The sequence below is a fragment of the Mus musculus genome, chromosome 6 (assembly GCF_000001635.26).
Source record: "Mus musculus strain C57BL/6J chromosome 6, GRCm38.p6 C57BL/6J".
Lineage (NCBI taxonomy): Eukaryota > Metazoa > Chordata > Mammalia > Rodentia > Muridae > Mus > Mus musculus.
Genome location: NC_000072.6, coordinates 56,585,301 through 56,607,327, shown reverse-complemented (window position 1 = coordinate 56,607,327; position 22,027 = coordinate 56,585,301). Strand labels below are relative to the sequence as shown.

Genomic DNA, 22,027 nt, shown 5'->3' with positions numbered 1-22,027 from the left:
TCTTGGGCAGAACTCTAGATTCTGTGAGTGTCTGCCAAATAAACCATAGTAAAATTCATTTTAAAACAATTCTTTTGTATAATATGATGTTGCTATTTCTTCAAGATAGAATCAAAATTGCAGACTGAGATGAACATGTTTATTAATCTTCATTAAAGAATTAGCTCCTGGATGTAGGCTATGGCTGTGGAGGACAGGGAGCATCTTTAACTTTTGTCAGAACTGACGGATATTTTTGATGCTGTCGTTAGTGCAAAACCACAGCTCTCACTTCAAAGGCAATAAGAGGGAGTTTATTTCTGGAGCCAAACGAATGACCATGGCTTGAAAAATGTGAAGCCAGATTATTCCGCGTTCTATGTTCCCCCATAGAAGCAGTTTTCTGAAGTTGTATAGTAGCAGGATGAAGAAAGTCCTAAATCAAGCATTTACAAGTTACATTGATGAAAAGGAACCTCAGGGAAGTGGGCTACAGCCAGGCAGATTGGCCTCAGATGCTATCTATCTGTTGGGATTCTTAGTCCTTTGATGAGCAGATAACAGGATTTTTATTTTCATTTATTTTTAAATTTTTAAACAATTTTTATTAGATATTTTCTTCATTTACATTTCAAATGCTATCCCAAAAGTCCCCTATACCCTCCCTCATCTCTGCTCCCCAACCCACCCACTCCTGCTTCCTGGCCCTGGCAATCCCCTGTATGGCATATAATCTTTGCAAGACCAAGGGCCTCTCCTCCCAGTGATGGCCAACTAGGTCATCTGCTACATATGCAGCTAGAGACACGAGTTCAGGAGGTACTTGTTAGTTCATATTGTTGTTAACAGGATTTTTAGTAAGTCAATACATTCCCAAGATTTTAATCTATCAGAAGTTAGGTCAGTCAAAGAAGTAGGCAAGCAACTACTTTTTAGGGAGCTAAAGATAGCACAAGAGAAACTGTCATCAGACTCTAGACCTGCTACATTCTAAACTCTCCGCAGTCAGTGAAGTTTTAATTAGCCTTCTTCAACACTGCTTCTTTTTAGGAATTCTCCTTCACACGAAGCAGACCAATTGTCATAATATATTGTATAAAATCAAAAGTCTGGTTAGGATCAATTTAGAAATTGCTTGAAACTCTGTCCTAATCCCAAGTCAAAATTCATTTAATAATTGTTTTAGATTAAAACTTAAGCCAGCAACTCAAATAGAATTCTGAAAACAAGCCCACACTTTCTAATGTTATAATCCAAAGTATACTAATTAGATATACACCGAGGAATGACAGAAGGAAAAAAAATAATTAACGTCTTTGTTTTCTGCAATTAAAATATTATGTCTCTGTAAGAGCAGAAAGGTTTGTATGTCCAGTGATAACACTGTAGCTTATAACTTATAGTAAGTCTCAACTCTGAGCTGAGGTGTTTAAGATAGTATTGTTGGTGCTGTATCGCACATGGTGGGTGCAGTGCAAAGTGCATATGTCTGTGTGTTCAGAATCAAGGCTATAGTGAATGATACACCATGATACAACATGGGAAAACACTGCTAGAAATATCCAGGATTCATTATGGTTTTGATTTTGAATTAGTATTTGGTTGATGTGCAAGAGACAAAAATTTTTTTGATCCTACATTCAGTTATGCAACCCATATGAGGCCATGGATCACAGTTTAAGAATTTGCTGTCCGTCTGATTATGAACACAAACCCAAGGGAGTGCAGATGAGGGAAGCTGGTGGGGAGTAAGCACTATGAAACACAGGGAGAAGTCGATTGAAATGGTGAAGAGGGAGTGAAGAGGTTTTGGAAAGCTATGATGCTTTAAGGAGCGAGTACCAAGATCCAGATCATTTGGTCCCAGTCTATGTCCTCTCAGCTACCAAGGGAGGAGCTAAGACCTTACATGCGCCTTACTGGCATGTGCTTCCTGTTCACTTCCAGTCTGTGATGAGGCAGAGGGAGGCCTAGCTGCCTCAGTACTGAGGTAGGTTCTGGAAAGTTTTCCACTAATGGCAGGTACATTGCTCATGTGTGTGGACTCAACTTTTATACTTGGTGGTGCTGAAGCAAGGCATTTGGCATCCAGCTTCTGGAATGGGAAGTCAGAGAAAGTCTGGGCTAGTTCCTGTTAGTGAGCAAGTACTGATGTTCTGCAACAAGAGGAAGGCCCTGAGTGTAGAAATGCTCTCTGAAACCAGACTTTAGCTTGCCAAGAAAGTTTGGTATTTAAAAGCACCTTAAAGAGATGTGGGGCCCTTGAGTACTGGTAGGGGTCTTTAACCAGAAAGAATAGCTTTCCATCTTGCATGCTTGTGAGTGGACTACTGGTAGTGGCCTGAAAGTCTGCATTAAGGATGCCTCTGCATTAATGGAACAGTCCTGTGTGAAATCTTGTGACAAATGAGAGACGATGATGGAGTAAGGATCTGCATCTTCCAATTCCCTGGCAGAACTTTAGGACAGGTTATGTGCCTACCCTGACCCTGTGGGTATGAGCTTCTTCCCTGAGAAGATTCAACTTCAAAGTGTTGGAGAATACAGAGGTGCCTATGGTACTTGGGCAACAGCATCTGAACAACTGTAATTGGAGAAGGAAGGAAAGATTTCCCAAGTTGTACCTAGTTAGGAACCTGAAAAACCAAAGCTCAAAGGACATGGCCTGGAATCCAGTGCATTATGTTTTGTTTTGTTTTGTTTTTTTGAATAAGTTTGGATGCATAATGATGCATCAGGATACTGAATCAAGCTATGACAAGGACCAAGGAAGCCAAAGAGAAGAAGACAGGAAGATGTGAATAGTATGTATCTGCTGATGCCTGGCCTGAACATTGTTTCTTTGGTTTCCTTCCTCTGGGGTCCAACATGGAGGGTCTGAGGAGGTTGTGCTGAAGTCAAGCATCCAGGAAACAGAGAAATGGATGTCCCCAACTCAACTCTAAAATGCACATTGCTAAAGTTAGATGAATGTAAAAAATCTATGGTATCATTTTATAAACTCCAAGCTTGAACTCTTCTCACACAAGTTCACCCAACTTTATTGGCTGTAATGATCTGACCTAGAATGGGCAAGCCTGCCATCTTGTTCTGAAACAGTTCCTAGCGCTTTGCATTATGAGCTTCCTCAACATGCTGACTTACTTCATCAAGGCTGCAAGGAAAACCCCCAACTTTGTGGGGGTTGCTGGGGCTCTCACCTACTTAAGTAAAGTACATTCGTGATAACTTCCCTCTCAATGGACTCTAAACCAAAGATGTAGAGCCTCAGTCATGCATGGAAATCACCTTTACCTTCCTTAATCATAAGCTCACTACTAAGCAAGTCACAGGATGGCTATGATGAAATGGGATGAGATTATGCAGGGTGTGTCCATCAGGGGCATGGGTTCATCTTAGAAATATACCTATTCCAGGATTGTTCTGTTCCTGAGTGGCTTTGCTGTGCAGCAGAGGCTGGTCTGGAGTTCAAGGGCACCTGTTTCAGGCTTGTGAGATGTGGGATGGAGGGTGTAAGGTGCCACCATATGAGGTTATGTTGGTTTGAAAGGAAATGGCCCAAATAGGCTCAGAGGAAGTAGTGCTATTAGGAAGTGTGGCCTTGTTGGAGTAGGTGTGGCCTTGTTGGAAGAACTGTGTCACTAGGGGTGGGCTTTGAGGCTTCAGTGGCTCATTCTTCCTTTCTGCTGCCTGGGAATCCAGATGTAGAACTATTGGCCCCTCTCCAACACCATCATGCCAGCAATGATGATGATGAACTAAACTTCTGAACACGAAGCCAGCCCCAATGAAATGTCTATTTTTATTTTAATAAGAGTTGGTGTGTCCATAGTATTTCTTCATTGCAGCAGAAACCTCAACTAAGACAAAAGTACGAGATTTCTTATTGTAGTAATACAGAAACAGCAGGGTCCATACCAGAGACTGGCCACTAGACTTCTACCTTTTCATAATGTCTCAAGAAAGTCAGTATTAACATCCTTCCCTGGTGTTAGCACCACCATCTCAGCCTGACTGTCCCTGGCTATAGTTCCCTGTGCTTTTCTTTTATGCCTCTGTGAGCTGACCAGGCTAAGTATGTGGGTGGAGTATTGAGAAGAGCGGTAAGGACTTTTGACTTCTTTCTTTTTCTTTTGTTTTAAGATTTATTTTATTCTAAGTCTGTGTGTGTGTGTGTGTGTATGTGTGTGTGTGTGTATGTGTGTATGTATGCATGTGGCTGTGTGCATATGAGTGCAAGCATCCGCAGAGGCCAGAGGCTTTGGATACTCTGGAATTGGAGTTACAGGTAGTTGTCATCTGCCTGATGCAAGTGCTGAGAACCTGTCTTAGGATTTCCATTGCTGTGCATGCTCAATACCATGACTAAAAGCAACTTGGGGTAAAAAAAAAGCGGGTTTATTTTAGTTTGCAACTCTCAAGTCACTCTCCATCACTGAGTGAACCTGGAGGCAGGAACTGAGGCAGAGGCTGTAGAGGAACAATGCTTACTGACTTGCTCTCCATGCCTTGTTCATCATGCTTTCTCATAACACTCAGAACTACCAGGCCAGGGGTGGAACAGTCGCATCAGTGGACCCTCTCACATCAGGCAAACAAACAAACAAACAAACAAACAAACAAACCAACCAACCCTGCAGACATGCTGAGAGGTCAGTGTGATGGAGTCATTTCTCAACTGAGGTTAATCTTCACCCCACTCCATCATCTTCTGTAATCTATTTCTCAGTCTGTCCTGATGCTTGCTGCTATTTAATACCATCTTAATTTAGGGCATGGTAACACTTGTGAGGTGGGTGTACTCACCACAGGCATGGGAGCTCCAGAATTCACCAAGTGGGTGTGGTCTATCACTAGAAAACCATGCTGTGGCTTGGCTGGGGCAAAGACAGTCAAACTAGGCATTTTCAATTTATGTATGCCTATTTTCTCAAAACTATTATGGGTAATAGGTAACACTTCCAAAAAAGTCATCTTTGATGGGATGTGCTAAGAATGCTTGTTTATTTATTAAGGAAGCCAAGATGGTTATCACAGGATATTGTAGGTGTGGGCATTTTTCTGGAGATGAGAGTCGATGTGGCTTCACTGGTTGCCCGCTAATGAAGCTCTGAATACTCCATCATTTTTATTGTCTATCAGATGATGAGCATGTGGGCTGTGCTGGTTTGGAGCCATTGTGCACATTGTTTGAGAGTCTTTGCATGGACACTCATCTTTATTCTTCTTGGGGTACCTAGGAGGTACCTGTTCACATAGCAAGTGTGTGTTGGAGCTGTTGAGAAAATGCTGAAGTGGCTGTGTCCTTTTCCAAGTCCATTATTAATCTGGGAGTCTCCCTTTACACCCCCAGAACTTGCTTGTATCCTGCATTTTGATTATAGCTATTTTGCTAATAGTGGTAGCTCATGGTGGAATTCACTTATGTTTTCTTACTGATCATAACACCAAGCATTTTTTCATGGATTTATTTGCTCTCCCTAGAGTTTCCCTCATGTAGTGTCTATTTAAGTCTTTTGCCCATAACTTTGAAATTGGATTATTTGTCTTATCACTGAGTTACTGGCTTCTTTCCCTTTCCAGATACAACCTCCTGCCCCCTACGCACAGACACACACACACAGACACCCCCCTCCACAGCCCCCCCCAGACACAAACACACACGCACCCCTCCCACACACAGACACCTCCACACACAGACACCTCCACACACAGACGCACATAGACACATCCCCACCCACCCACCCCCACAGACACCCCCACCCACCCCCACACAGACACACCCACACAACCACACACACCCACAGACCCCCCCACATTTGTTTGTTTTAAGATTGATTTTATTCTAAATTATGTGGGTGTAGGTGTGCATATGAATGCAGTTGTCCACAGAATTACAGGCAGTTGTCATCTGCCCGGCATGGGTAGAGATAGAGTGCAGACAAACCTCTCCTTCCTAGTCCTCCTAGATCCACCCCCTAACCTCACACTCTTCTAATAACTCACTGAGTTCAGTGTGTTCTGCCAATATACGCATGCTGATGGGGCCAACCACCATAGCATAGTTGACTTACCAGGGCCCACAGCCTTAAAAATTTCTAACTTGCCTTCTCTCAGAGACATCTACCCATCTACTGTCCATAACTCCTCAACTAGGGGTTGATCCCCTTTCTACTTCATGCTGGAATGCTGACAGCCTTGGTTATGTGCAGGCAACCATAGCTGCTATCAGTCCTTGAGTACAGGCTTTACATGTTGAGAAACCACTGCCCTGATCCTGAGTTAGAAACACAACATAGTGGAGGGTGTGGGTGTTACTCCTTGTTGTTGGATAGATTTCTGGGAGTTCCAGCTGACTATATGAACCAGTATTGAGAGGTTTGTTTAAAATAAATATGTGCTTCCCCTAGAAGCATTGCAGGTGTGGCCACTGTGTCACATGTTTATCAGTAGGTGGCAGAGAGGAGAGAGGATATGTTTATGCTTAGTGTTCTGACCTGTGAACATCTGATTGATTAGTAGTCTAAGATCACAACCAGTTCAGGGCCATGCAGGCCAAGTCAGGCTCCCAAGGTGGAGATTGAGTTGAAGATTAGAAGAACTCCAGCCCTATGAGGACGTGAGTCGGAAACAGAGGACCCTTGCATGGGGCCACTTGGGCAGGCCTGGGCGAGGACTGAGCCTGAGAGGACCGCCACCAGACTGGTACCATGGGGTCATGGACAGGAAGCTAGCTTGAGATGACCACCAGTCCAGCACCATGCAGACCGGGGTAGGGAGACAGCAAACCATGCCTTAGATGATCCCTGCCCAGTGACATAATGCACAAGTGGGGCATAGCACTACCGAGACCACTCTTAAGGCAATCCCAGACACTCAGACCCTGGGCATCACTAAAAAGAACAAGTAAGTGGTGGAGAAACGGAAAGAAAGAGAAACAGAAGCATGTGGACAATATGAAGTGGGGGGCGCAGAATTGGAGAGTTAAGGATAGTAAGAAACAGCTGATGTGAACAGCTGGTAATCTCAACTCAGACTCTGGAGGAGTCCTGGTCTGTGCTGCCACTAGGGGCCATGTCTGAGTCCATGGCTCTGCAGCAGCAGGGGTCTGTTACCACCAAAGGCCCAATGAAGTTACAATATTGATAGAACAGCAAAACCCAGAGGCCTCATACCAGACCAAGGAGTCATTGTAATAAATATTTGCAAGCAAAGAAGGATAGACAAAAGGATATACTGTGGGACACACTACAACACACTACAGCTTCCATGTTGGTTTTTTTTTTCTCTGTTTGAGGGTGGAGGTTGCAAGGGTGAAGGGTGGGTACAAGAAGAGATAAACAGGATTGGGGTGGATGATGTGAAATTCACAACCAATAAAAAGTTCAAAAGATGTGTGTGTGTGTGTGTGTGTGTGTGTGTGTGTGTGTGAGAGAGAGAGAGAGAGAGAGAGAGAGAGAGAGAGAGAGAGAGAGAGAGAGAGATAAAGGGGACTATTTAGGAGAAGTAAGAGAACTAAAGTAAGGGAGAGAACAAGGGTCGGTAACTGTGGCAATGAAGTCAAATATCCAGTGTTTTTTTCATATGTAGATTTAATATTTTATCTTCTCTATCTATCTATCTATCTATCTATCTATCTATCTATCTATCTATCTATCTACCTGTCTATCTACCTATCTACGTATCTATCTCTATCATCTATCATCTACCTATCCAGTCAGGTGTGGTTGCTCACATTTGTAATCCCAGTACTCAGGATTTCAGTGGGAGGATCAAGAGCTTAAGGCTGTCTTGAATGACTTAGGGAATCGAAGGCCAATTTGACTAACAGTGAGTGTGATGCCAGCGTGGCTTTCATGACGGTTGGTGGTGGTTTGAATGAGAATGGCCCTCATAGGCTCACATATTAAATACTAACACAAGGTTTATGTTTATGCTTTAATGCCCTTGATATGACCGTGGCATACTTTATTTAATAAATGTCCTAACATTCAGGTAAAAATAATTTCATGTTTTCTCAGGCATCTGTAAACTATTAGTAAGATAATGTTAAAATATTTTTAAGGTAAATATCACATATTCAGTTATCAAAAATTTGCCAGTCTTTATTTTAGTTGATTACAACAGAATTTATTCTTTCTTAGTAATTATGGGTTGCTACTGAAAGTGGGTTAGCCCTCCTGAAAGAGATTTGATTAAAGAATGAAATTAAATAAAATGTACTATTGTTGGACCTTGTTGGGAACTTCCTTTTTATACAAGCACTAACTAAAGGCTATTTGTACTTTTACATGTAGTGTGTGCGTGAAAACACTGTTTTTCTATGATTCAAAAATGTAAGATTCCCACACCATACTTCTCTTTCTGAAATAACAGGATCTGAGACTCCCCTCCACCCTGGTATTTTGTAAAGATCCCAGTCTATGAAACAAATTCTAAAGAACTGGCCTTTTCTCCTGATTAACTGTGGAGCCAACAGAGAATGTTAACATGTTCACAGTGGCTAAAATTGCAGGCCCCAGAGGCTCCCATGCTGCCACAGCTTTCTGGTACTTGTTAAGCGCTTTCTGCACACCAGGTTCCTTTTTATCAAGTTGTTTTAATTGTAACTCTAGTCCCACAATTGAGGTACAACTTCTTCCATTCCACATCAGCAGAAGTGGCTGAATCAACTCTCCAGGGCACCCGAGCTGCAGAATGTGTGGATTTTTCATTATACAACACTGTTTTCTGATGACCAAGACTGCTACTCAAGTAGTTTTGGGGCTTTTTAAATGGGTGTTCAGTGGCAAAGAACATGTACACGTAGACCAGCTGTGATGATTGAATGCCCAGCCTCATTCTTTATTTTGGTTGTATACTTAAATTGTGGACAGCACATTTCTCCAGGGCACACAGAACGTGCACATATACAAAAGACTCTCTTGAAAGTGCTAGAGCGTGGCCTATATCAGTCTTGAGATATGGTCATGCTCTACAGACAAAAATAAACTTTGGAGCTGGAACTGTGATAATAGTGTGTTGAGGCTAAACATGTGAAAATACTCAAAAATTAATCATGGAAAATAATGATTTTGCTATTATTTTTCATCCTTATTGTTTTAAATTGATGCTTGACTCCATTTCAAGTGTGTGTGTTCACATGTGTCTGTGCATGTGCTATGTATATGCATGCATGTGGACAGTGCAGGACACCTTGGGTACTTACTCCTCAGGCACATCACTATTTTCTTTGTCTCGCTTGGTGTCTCGATAGCCTGGAGCTCACCAATAAGGCTAAGTTGGCTGGCTCCCTAGCAAACCCCAGTTCTGGTTCTCTGGCCTCAATTTCCCTCCCATCTGTATCATTTCTAGAGAACCCCATATCTATTGTGGAGACAAACCAAGCCTGGAGATCAATCCTGTTCCTGTGCCCTATTTCAGCCCATGTTTCTATATCTGATGTTCAGAGTAGGGTGTGACTCATGACCTAGAGCAGCTTCTTACCCAAGTATAGTATATTTAACTCAGTTTATCAAAGGTACTGTCAGGGAGTTAGATATCTAAATGTATCTGAAAAAGGGACCAGACAATTGTATTGAGGCCATGTCCCCATGGCTTTGCTCATCTATTAAGTAGTAATCTAACCCTGTGATGATCTCAATTAATTGGATGTTTTCCCCAGTTCCCTTTAATCTGAGCTAAGCACCATGAGCCCATGAGCAATTTTAAATGTAGTACAGGAAAGGGCTCTGTTTTTCCTCCTTTGAGTCTTGTAGTTCACAGCCAAGGCAGAAATCTGTACTTAGAGTGGGGCAAGGTCTTAGAGCCAGAGTGATCTGGGGACAAGCTTGAATATAAGCCACTCATTAGGTAGAATCTTGGATAGTTCACTCTGTTTTTGAGTCACAAGTTACCAGAACTTATTAGGGTCCCTGGGGGAGAAAAGGGAGAGGAGAGAGAGAGAGAGAGAGAGAGAGAGAGAGAGAGAGAGAGAGAGAGAGAGAGAGAGAGAGAGAGAGAAAATGGTAATTTTATGAAGAGTCAGTAAGTCATGAAAGGTGTTTGGCAGGTCCTAGCAGGAAAAGATGCCCGTGTAATGTCTTTCATTTCAGGCACAGGAGGCAACTCTGGCTTTTGAATCCCTATGGTTGTTCCTGGTGACTTATTACTCTCTTGATTTAGAGGCAATTTTGTCAAGTTCTAATACTGTAAAGCCTCTTCCATGTCCCTGATGGGATGACAAAGGCCAGTTATGGAAGATGATTTGAGCTAATGAGCTGGAGCAAGTCTCTAAACTGAAGCGTTTTCTAATTTATTCCCAGTACATCTTTACCAGTTTTTGACAAATGAGATGAGTTTGAATAATTAGACTCTCCAGAACATCCTACTTCCTCTGGTAGGTCTAGTCAAGTCTTCTCCTGAGCCTTTCAATGACAAAGGAGAAAAGAATAAAAGCCTGGAAGGAGAGAACCCCATTTTCCTTGAGTCAGAGAAATATGAAGAATTATTTTCTTCATTTTATTAATTTTGCATTTTAAAAAGTTCCTTAATATTCATACATGTATATGCTGTGTTGGTATCAGATCCACCTTGACTCCATGCAATTTCTAGCCTATCCCCTCCCACCTTCATGTGTGTCTTTCCTTACTCATATGTATATTCTTTCTCTTCATTGAGTTGATTTAGTACAGCCTCTTTGTGCATAGGCACAGAAGCACCTAGTGGAGTATGGGTAGCCTCTCAGGGCCTGTATCCTCAAGGCTAATGACTCTCCCAGGAGCCACAAGTTGCCAATAGTTTCTCAGATAGGGATGAGACTTTGTGAACTTCTCCCCAGATCCCTGTTGGGATCTTGGCTAGATTGATCTTGCATTGGTCTCATGAATACAGTCCCATCTTTGTGGGTTCTCATGTGCAATACTGCTGTGCTGCAGATATCTATTCTCTATGGTGCTTATAATCTTCCTGACTCTTCTTCCATGATTATGTCTGAGTCTTGTGTGTGTGTGTGTATGTGTTATATAGCTGCCCCATTTATTGCTGAGCATTCTACAGTCTCTTATCCTTGAATGTTGCCTGATTGTACATCTCTGTGTTAATTGCCATTTACAGCAAAACAAGCTTCTACGATGAAGCTGAGAAATGCACTGATCTATGGGTATAGTGATAAGAACTCACCAGGTGTGGTAGCATAACCTTTAATCCCAGCATGTGAGAGACAGAATCAGGAAGATCTCTATGATTCAAGGCCAGAATGTTTTACATAGTGAGTTCTAGGCCAGAGCTCCACAGAGAGCCTTGTCTCACAAAATATAAGAACTTAGGGATCAGTTTATTACTATGTCCATTTTGCAGAATAATGATAATTCTAGTTTTTTCCTAAGGGCCTATGACCTAGGAAAATGACCAGCTGGTCATAAGGTTTTGGTTCAGCTAATGGTACCAGGCCTAGGTTCCATCTCATAGAATTGGCTTTAAATAAAATCAGAAAGTGATTGGTTACTCTCATAACATTCATGACACTATTACCCTAGTGAGCATATCTTTCCAGTCCTGTCTTCACTGTGGTTTGAATCTGGTAAGACTGGTGTCTTTTCCCCTCAGTAGTGTGTTGGCACCATTATTATCAGTGGACAAATTTTCTGAAGTAATAAACCAGAAAATTAAGTTAAATGCTGCAATACCTCCAAAGAACAAGTACATTGATACAAAGAAGTAAAAGAGAAGTGGGCTTCTCAGGGTCCTTCCAAGGTTGAATATATTTGATAATGAGCCCATGTACAACTGAAAGCAAACACCGAGGTATTTTTGTTGTAGAGCCCATGGTATACCTCTGATAGCAGGTGCTTTGTGGAAAATGCCTAATGTACACATTGTCCCAGAGGATCTCAGAATATTTTGCCTCATTAATTTTCCTCAGTATGAAAGGGCTTAACTCTTTCCTTAGCTTAGATTCTTCCAGACTATGATACTATATGTTCAGTTTGTTAGCTCCCCAAAATTTATTTATTTATTTATTTATTTATTTATTTATTTATTTATAGACAGGTTTTCTCTGTATAGCCCTGGCTGTCCTGGAACTCACTTTGTAGACCAGGCTATCCTCAAACTCAGAAATCAGCCTGCCTCTGCCTCCTGAGTGCTGGGATTAAAGGCGTGCTCCACCACGCCCGGATTCCCCAAAATTTATTGTGATCCTATTATGTATTAGGTGTTAAATATACAATAGTGACCAAGACAGCCACAGCCTTACCCTTATGGATCTTACAATCCATAAGGTGAAAAAACAAGGGCTTGAAGAAATGAATAAAGAAAAGAGCATATGTTGTGTTGTATGTGCAAAGGAAATTAAATTGTGAGAGAGTAAAAGTCTTCACATGTGATTTGAGGTGGAGAATTAATAGTAATTAAGCAGGTGGCCATAGAGATGGAGATGGGAGATAAAGGATGCTTTTTCATAAAGAACAATACACATAAAGTCCCCAAAGAGGCAGAGAGCTTGGCTTGTTGGGGGAGAGGGAGGAAGCTGGTCTGGCTATAATGAATATATATAGTGAATGGAGTGTGAGAAGTAGAATCAAACTCCTACTAGGTAGAAATCACACAAGAGCTAGAGGGCAGGACCTGTGGAGACCTGGAGGCTGTGAGTATTAGCTTGGATTAATTCTGAGAACCACTGGGAAACATTGGAATGTTTTAAGAGGGAACAGTACACTCAGGTTTTTGTTTGGAGATGTTTCTGGCTTTTTTAGAGAGGAGGTTAGAGGGAGACACAAGTAGAAGCAAGAGATAAAAGGCTATTGAACTAGAACCTCCCTAAGACAGCAAGGCTTGCTACCAGAGTAGCAAGAGAGGGAAGAACTTAAAGCACAGCACCAAGTGAGCAATGTAGCTGCTATAGCTATGAAGACAGCAGAAAGCTCTACAGTGTCTGCTGAAGATGACGTGTACAGCAATGAAACAGTTGCACTCCTGAGAATATATCCAAAGCACACACCTGCACATGTGCACCAATAGATGGGCCAGGAACTGTTTACAGCAGTCTATTTAATAGTTACTCTGCCTTACTTAGAGTTGCCATTGCTGTTATAAACACCATGACCAAAAGCAACTTGGGGAAGAAAGGGTTTGTTTATTTCAGCTTAGAATTCTCAGATCACACTCCATCACTGAAGGAATTCAGGACAGGAACTCAAACAGGATAGAAACCTGGAGTCAGAGGCATGGAGAAATACTACATACTGGTTTGCTCCTCATAGAAACTCAGTTGGGTTTCTAAGAGGACCCAGGATCATCTGCCTACCCACAGTGACCTGGGGCCTCCTACATTAATCATTAATTAGAAAAATGCTTACATCCGGATCTTTGTGGGGGGCACATAATGCTTATTTCTTGTTCTTATTCTGTTGTTGTTGTTGTTATTTTGTTTTTCTTCATTTCCTACAGCCTGATTCTATGGAGACCTTTTCTCAATTGAGAGTTCCCTCTTCCCTAACTTGTGCCATCTAGTTTGTGTCAAGTTGACATAAAACTAGACAATACAAGCTCAAACCTGAAACAACTGAAATATTAACAGTTGAGAGATGAAATCAATGATGGCATAGTCACCCAGAGGAGGGCGCCTCACAGACGTAAGTCTGAGAGGCAGAGGTAGGATCAGAAGAAGAAACATTGCAATGACTCCACATACATCATTTCAAAACAGAGGAAGTGGATGCATGGTGGTAGAAGCCTGGCACCTAGCCTTGGGGTGATTGTGAGGGCCGAAGGCAGGGGTTATGGGGGCCTATCTAGGTTGGACTAGAACTGAGCATGGTTTAGGTTGTGAAAATTAATCAAGCCGTGTATTTAGGATTCAGAGATTTTTACATATATTTGTTATACTTCAACAAGCAGCTTCTTTGAAAGAGACAAAACAAAGAGTGAGAGACTGGCAGTAGTCCACAGAGGAAATAAATTTGTCTTGGCCAAAGCCAATAGCAACAGGAGCAGAACCTGCCAGCCAGCCAAATCTATGGGTTCTGTGTGTGGACTGAGTCAACCATGCGTGGAAAGTATCTCTTTAAAAAATCTCATTACTTATTATTGGATGTGTGCAGACTTTTCCCTCATCATTAATCTCTAAATAATATGATATTATTTGCATGATATTTACATTACCTTAGCTATTTTTCCAGCACCTGGGATTTAACTCAGAGCTTCATACATTGTAGGAAAGTGCTTTTTCACTGAGGCACATCACAGCCTTGTTTTCACCCACTCTGTAACCCAGGCATATCTTAATCTTGTGATCCTCCTGTTTCAGTCTCCCCAGGAGCTGAGATAGCAGGCCAGTATCATTAGGCATAATAAATGGTCTAGAGCTGATTTAAAGCACAGAGAGGATAAACATATGTAGGTTATATGTAAATTCCTGTATGACATTTCATTCAAGGGACTTGGATATCTATAGGTTTTCTTTTCCCGGTGTCATTCTCCCTGCAGAGGGAAGGCCGATTGACGAGTTATGTAAGTGCATGTGTGTCTCATGAGTGAGCGAGGGTAGGGAAGTGAGAATGAAGATGGTTCTAGGTACTTTTACCATAACATTAGGGTACAATTGTGAGATAGCTAAGGTTCTAATAGATCTTATTAGTGCATGGGACAACATATATGTTTGCACTAGATCTGTTACCCAATTGAGTTAACCTTGGGTAACTGTCCCTTTCTTTTTTCTGCATCCTTTACTACACATCAGCAGGACACAGGATGCTATTGCATCTGACTTAGATATTCTATTAAGTGCCTTTTACCTATAGCTGCCCATCCCAAGGTTCTGTGCCAGTGTGCGGCAACATTCACCCAATGGTTGCCTATGCTCTTTCAGTGTCTCTCCTCTTTCCATTTCTTCTTAAATGCACTCTGCTTGATGTTTTGTTTTCTTCAGAAACTGTACTTGTTATAATATCAGATGACCTGGTCACTGCTGGATCCAGTAGGCATTTATTAGTCCTCTTGCTGTTAGATCTGCCATGAGTGTTTGGTATAGTTGAACCACTTATCTTCTTTACTTGGTCTCTTGGTTCTGCACTGACTGCTTACAGTCTCCTTACCACATCATCTCTCTTCTCCAGATCTAGTAGTCATGGTCACATCCTAAAGTGGTTCTCAACCTGTGGGTCGTGACTCCATTTGGGATCACATATCAGATGTAGGGTCATACATGCAGATATCAGATATCTTGCATATCAGATATTTACATTGTGATTCATAAAAGTTGCAAAACTACAGTTATGAAGTAGCAACAAAATTGCTTTATGATTGTGGGGTACCACATAATGAGGAGCTGTATCAAAGGGTTAGAATATCAGGAAGGATGAGAACCACTGTTCTAGAGTTTAGTCTTTGGTCCTTGCTTATTTGAGAATATGTGTGTGAGTGACTGTGTGCACACATGAGTGTACAAGCACTTTTGTGCACATATATGTGGAGGCCAGAGGTTGATATTGGGGGTCTCCCTCTGTCACTCTTCACTTTTTTTTGACAGTCTCCCATTGAGCTCATATCCCTCTGATTGATTGGTTGGCCAGCAAGCTCCTGGGGATCCCTTGCCTCTGCTCCCTCCGTGCTAGGGTTATAGGTGTTTGCCTCCATACTCAGCTTTTCATGTGGGTGCTGAGTCTGAGCTCAGGTCCTCATGCTTGTTTAGCGGGCACTTTGCCAATGGAGCTGTCACCCCAGTCCCTTCCTTGATTTTCCAGTTTCACTGGGGACTGTTAGTTTCTAATAGTGCAAACTAATGTAATAGATTTCCTTTTACAGATTTATATATGTGCATATAGATATATTCTGTTGGTTCTGTTTGTCTAGAGAACCACAATATAACCTTAGACCTAGATTTAAATCCAGTAGGAGGTGGATCGGTGGCTACCTCTACAGATATTTACTGAGGCCTGTGATGTGTGGTTTTCTATTTATTTGGAGCACGTTAATGTGCTAAATTAGACCAACAGTGCCTGTCTGACATTTAAAATAAGCAAATTCTGTGGTTTGTTATAATGAAATAAGTATGGAGGGTGCTGGGGGGATTCGTGGTCACCTATTAGAAGGTGACACTTGAGTAAAGGCATGGAGGAGAGGGGGGTCAGCCCTGCAGGAAGTGACAGAAATGGACTTTGCAGGCACGGGGCATCCTGGGAATAGAGCAATAGCAGTGTGGTGCAGGTGACACAGGCTGAAGCATGTGAGTAGATGGTGTCACCAGTCAGTGGTGACAGTGTGACCACAGTTAAGCAAAAGAAAGATCAAAGCAATGTACTCTCGGGGTAGTCATGTAGAGCTGGGCTTCCCCGTTCCTGACAAGAAGGCTCAGCAGTTGCTTGAGTTTAGGGAGTGCCTTAAGGCTTCTCTGAGAATTCCTGTGTTTCAGTACTCTGCAGAGTTCCATGGTAAGGACCATGTGCAGTGGTCTAGTCCAACATTTATTAAGCTGACTGATTTGTGGAATCCTTCTCTGCTCTTTGTTTTTGGTAGAATGTCCAGTTAACTTTCAAAAAGCCCCAGACTTAGAAATGCTTATGCAGACAGACTGGAAGTAGCCATTTTGGGAAAATGAACTAGGTTCTCCCTGGGAACAAAGTGCTTTGAGGAACTGGAAATCTTATTGGTAGGAGATGGAGAGTGGATTCTGGACACTTAGAGGGAAAAGGGGTTGGATCTAGGGCCAAGTAACTGTTAATAAGCCATTTATTCTGTCTTCTCCATGTGTGTCAGGTCGTATGGCAAGTTTTTTTCTGTGAGGGAGCAGATAGTGAGCAATGTCCACTTTGCAGGCCTTAGGATCTAGTTAAAGTAGTCTGGGTTCTAGGCTAATGAGTAGTCAAGGCTGTGCTTCAACACAGCTTTATGGACTCTGAGATTTGAATTCCATGTACTTTACAAAATATTACTCTTTTTTTCAATTAATTTTTGATCATTTAGAAAGGCACTTTTAACTTTCCTATTGTATACAAGTAGGTGGCAGGGCAGATTGGTTCACGGGCTGATGATACAGCTCCAATGGAGTTCACAGCCTGCCCCGGGACAGATGCCTGGATAGCTGCAGTGTGTCCTGCCAGAGATTAATATGGGTGAATTGGGATGTTATGCTGGGACAAGGATTTGGGTGGGCTACGAGGTAGAACTGACATAAAGACTCCCACAAAACCAGGGCAGATGTAGGCCACCAACCAGCTAGCAAGTCAGTGATGGTTTGGATGGTAGCTTGAAACTCTGTCTGTTAGACAACGTTCACTTTGGAGTTACTTTCTTATCTTCCCAGTGTCTGAAACATAGAGCAGTCTTTGTGAGGAGCAAGAGTATGGGCTAGGCAGCAAGCATCACTCCTCCATGGCCTCTGCATCAGTTCTTGCCCTGATTTCTTCCCTCAGGGATAGTGTGACTGCAAGCTGTAAGCTGAAATAAACACTTTAGTTGTGGTGTTTATCACAACAATAGAAAGAAAACTAAGACAGCAGACAATCCAGTTTACCGCTTCTGAGGAATGGGGCTAATAGTAAGACATAGAAAGTAAGGATTAAGTAGGTTAATATGCACAAAAGCACCTGCCTTTAACAAGCATTCAGTGAATTTGGCCATCATCACGGATATTTCTATCTTCCTTTTTATCACATCCTCAGGTATATGTCATAGACAGTACATTTAATATACACACAAAAGTAACGACGGAGGTGGAGGTGGAGTTGGAGCAGTCCTTGTGGGCTCCACTAAAGGTATTTTAACAACTGTTGGGGTTTTAAATGGGCCTTGTAGAGTTAGTAGCATATGGATAGCTGGGGCAGGTACTTTAGCAAGCATTCATAGAAAGAACTTTGTTCTCTGAAAGTTAGACCATTTGCTAAATATAGAAGCCAAATGTTAAAAGTAATTAGCATTAAGCTGATTCCCTCTCAAGTTAGTAACAGGCGTGCTATCAAAATTCCATTTCTCTCCTTCCTAGTACCTGCCGAAGTGTTACTAAGTGTTTTGCTTTAGGACTTTAATAGATTTTAATTATTGAAAGGTGCACTTGAAGAGAAAGCAGGAAGAAGTGAAAAATGCTCTGTGGCTCTCGTGCATCTGCTCTGGGCTTCTCAGAGAAACCAACACTCCCCTGACAATATCCCAGCAACAGCAAGGACTTGGTAATTGTGACCCCAGGTCCGCATCCCCAATCAGGGCCACTTTTTCCTCTCTGAGTCATTCTTCCTTTTGGAATGAACCTGCATTGTCCTTTGGCAAATCAAAGGTAGTCCTGCACGACTCTGCCTTGTGATTTTGTTAAAACAATGTATTGGTATTAGTTTTTTCCCTCATTAATTACTTAATTTATTTACTTTACATCCTGACCACAGCTTCCCTTCCCTCCTCTCTTTCCAGTTCCCCTCAGTTCCCTTCCTCCACCTCCCTTCTCTTTCTCCTCAGAGTAGGGGAAGATTTCCATGAATATCCACCAGGCTTGGCATATCAAGTTGCCATAGGACTAGGCATATCTTCTATTGAGTCTAGACAAGGCAACCCAGTTATGTAAAAGGAATTCAAAAGCAGGCAATAGAGTCAGAGGCAGCCCTTGCTCCTGCTGTTAGGAGTCCCACATGAAGACTAAACTGCACGTGTGTGTTACATATATGTAGAGAGCCTGGGTCCATCCCATGCGAACTCTCTGGTTAGTAGTTCGGTCTCTGTGAATTCCACTGGGCCCAGGTTAGTTGATCCTGTAGGTTCTCTTGATCTATGTAGCTTCTTCAATTTTTCCCCTCCCTCTCCCACATTCCTGGAGCTCCGCCTGATGTTTAGCTGTGGGTCTGTGGATCTGTTACCATTAATTTCTTGCTGAAGCCTCTCAGAAGACAGTTATGCTAGACTCCTATCTGCAAGCATAGCAGATCTTTAATGCTGTCAGGGGTGGGTTCTCTCTCATGGTATGAGTCTCAAGTTGGTCCAGTCATTGGCTGGCCATTCTCTCATTTTCTGCTCCAACTTTATCTCTGCACATCTTGTAGGCAGGACACATTGTGGGCTGAAGGTTTTGTGGTGTTTCCATCCCTCCACTGAAAAGTCTTACCTGGTTACAGAAAGTGGCCATTTCAGGTTCTATATCTCCTATTGCTATGAGTCATAGCTAGGGACACCTCATAGATTTCTGGGAGTTTCTATTGTCCTAGGTTTCTAGCTCATCCCTGAGATAATATCCCCATTCCAGTTCTCTCTCCAAATTCTCTCCCTCCATCCTCCCCACACTTGATTCCTCCTGTTTTCCTCCCTACCTCTTTTCTACCCTGTTACCCCCCCTCCCCCACCTTTTGTCTATTATTTCCCCATTCTCAGAGAAATTTGGGTCCTCCTTGTTACGTAGCTTCTTTGGGTCTGTGGACTGTACCATGGTTATCCTGTACTTTATGGCTAATATCCACTTATATGTGAACACATACCATGGTTGACTTTCTGGGTCTGGCTTACCTCACTCAGGATGATATTTTCTAGTTCCATCCATTTGCCTGCAAATTTTATGATGTTATCAATTTAGCTAAGTATTATTCCATTGTGTAAACGTACCACACTTTCTTTATGAATTCTTTGGTAAGGGACATCTAGGTTGTTTCTAGTTTCTGGCTATTACAAATAAAACTGCTATGAACACAATTGAGCAAATGTTCTTATGGTATGTTAGAAGCATCTTTTGGGTATATGTCCAGGAGTAGTATAAGTTGGGTCTTGAAGTAGAACTATTTCCAAGTTTCTGAGAAACTGCCAGATTGATTTCCAAAGTGGTTGCATAAATTTGCTCTCCCACGAGCAATGAAGGAGAGTTTCCTTTGCTCCACATCATTGACAGTATGAGCTGCCACTTAAGTTTTTAATCGTAGCCTCTCTGAAGGGTGTATGATGGAATCTCAGAGATCTTTTGATGACTAATGATGATGAACATATTTTAGGTGCTTCCTAGCCATTAAAGATTCTTCTGCTGAGAATTCTTTGTTTTTATCTGTACTCCATTTTTTTTAGCAGCAGTATGATTTTTATTAATATTTGTTTCATTTACATTTCAAATGCTATCCCCTCTCCTAGTTTCCTCTCCAAAAGTCCCCTATACCCTCCCTCCGCCCTGCTCCCCAACCCACCCACTCCCACTTCATGGCCCTGACATTTCCCTGTACTGGGGCATGTAATCTTTGCAAGACCAAGAGCCTCTTCTCCCAATGATGGCCGACTAGGCCATCCTCTGCTACACATGCAGCTAGAGACACAAGCTCTGGGGGCACTGGTTAGTTCATATTATTGATTATTCCTCCTATACTGTTGCAGACCCCTTTAGCTCCTTGGGTACTTTCTCTAGCTCCTTCATTGGGGGCCCTGTGTTCCATCCAATAGATGACTGTGAGCAACCACTTCTGTATTTGCCAGGCACTGGCATAGCCTCATAAGCGATAGCTATATCAGGGTCCTGTCAGCAAAATCTTGCTGGCATGTGCAATAGTGTCTGGGTTTGGTGGTTGTTTATGGGATGGATCCCTGGGTGGGGCAGTCTCTGGATGGTCCTTCCTTCAGTCTCAGCTCCAAACTTTTTCTCTGAAACTCCTTCCATGGGTATTTTGTTCCCCATTCTGAGAAGGAACGAAGTATCCACACTTTGGTCTTCCTTTTTGAGTTTCATGTGTTTTGCAAATTGTATCTTGGGTATTCTAAGTTTCTGGGCTAATATCCACCTATCAGTGAGTGAATATCATGTGTGTTCTTTTGTGATTGGGTTACCTCACTCTGGATGATATGCTCCAGATCCAAACATTTGCCTAAGAATTTCATAAATTCATTGTTTTTAATAGCTGGGTAATACTCCATTGTGTAAATGTACCACATTTTCTGTATCTATTCCTCTGTTGAGGGACATTTGGATTTTTTCCAACTTCTGGCTATTATAAGTAAGGCTGCTATGAACATGATGGAACATGTGTCCTTACAATAAGTTGGGACATCTTCTGGGTTTATGTCCAGGAGAGGTATTGCTGGGTCCTCTGGTAGTACTATGTCCAATTTTCTGAGAAACTGCCAGACTGATTTCCAGAGTGGTTGTACAAGCTTGCAATCCCACCAGCAATGGAGGAGTGTTCCTTTTTCTCCACATCCTCACTAGCATCTGCTGTCACCTGAGTTTTTGATCTTAGCCATTCTGACTGGTGTGAGATGGAATCTCAGGGTTGTTTTGATTTGCATTTCCCTGATGATTAAGGATGTTGAACATTTTTCCAGGTGCTTCTCAACCATTCGATATTCCTCAGTTGAGAATTCTTTGTTTAACTCTGTACCTCATTTTTAATAGGGTTATTTGGTTTTCTGGATCTGTACTCCATTTTTATTTGGGTTCTTTGGTTTGGTGAGGCCTAATTTATTGAATTCTTTATATATTTTGGCTATCAGCCCGCTGTCAGATGTAAGGTTGGTGAAGACTTTTTCCGCATTCTGTAGGCTGACATTTTGTTCTTCTAATGGTGTTCTTTGCCTTAGAGAGTCTTTTCAGTTTCATAAAGTCCCATTTATTAATTGTTGATCTTAGTGCCTTAGCTTTTGGTGTTCTGTTCAGAAATTTGTCTCCTGTGGTCTAAGCCTGCTGCATGCTTTGGTTTCGACTTTCATGTTTCTCTGTTGTAAATATAGATTGTGACTCTGACTTCACTTGTGGTGCTGAGTCCACGGGGAACAGAGCTCTGAGGCCCACTCAGCAGACCTCTGTGTTTAGTATGTGCTCTGAACATGCTTCCTTCTCCACCCTGTCTATTCAGTGTTTGCCGAGATGCTCAGCGTGCTACATGTAGGGTGAGATGTTCCTTAAACTTACTTGATTGAGATGGATGTGTGAAAGTTAGAGTACAGGTATGACTTTTTTATGCATGTGTGTAAGAATAAGACAGTTGTGGGGAGGGTTGTGTAAGTCAAGTAAATATATACAAATTAAACAAGAAAACACCTCGTTTAATAAAACCTCTGCTATTTGTGATAGATGCAATATTTGAAACTCGAAATATATACACAATTTAAGTACACTAAAATATAG

At 42.1% G+C, this 22,027-nt stretch overlaps 1 protein-coding gene and 1 non-coding gene across 6 annotated transcripts in view; both read left to right on the top strand.

Annotated features, from left to right (window-relative positions):
* Pde1c (phosphodiesterase 1C) overlaps positions 1-22,027 on the top strand; it is a 582,713-nt gene that overhangs the window by 45,183 nt on the left and 515,503 nt on the right. The window lies entirely within an intron of this gene.
* Positions 6,379-6,510, top strand: Gm22493. Its single transcript, XR_003956610.1, has one exon. It is a non-coding gene; the product is annotated as a small nucleolar RNA SNORA17 (small nucleolar RNA).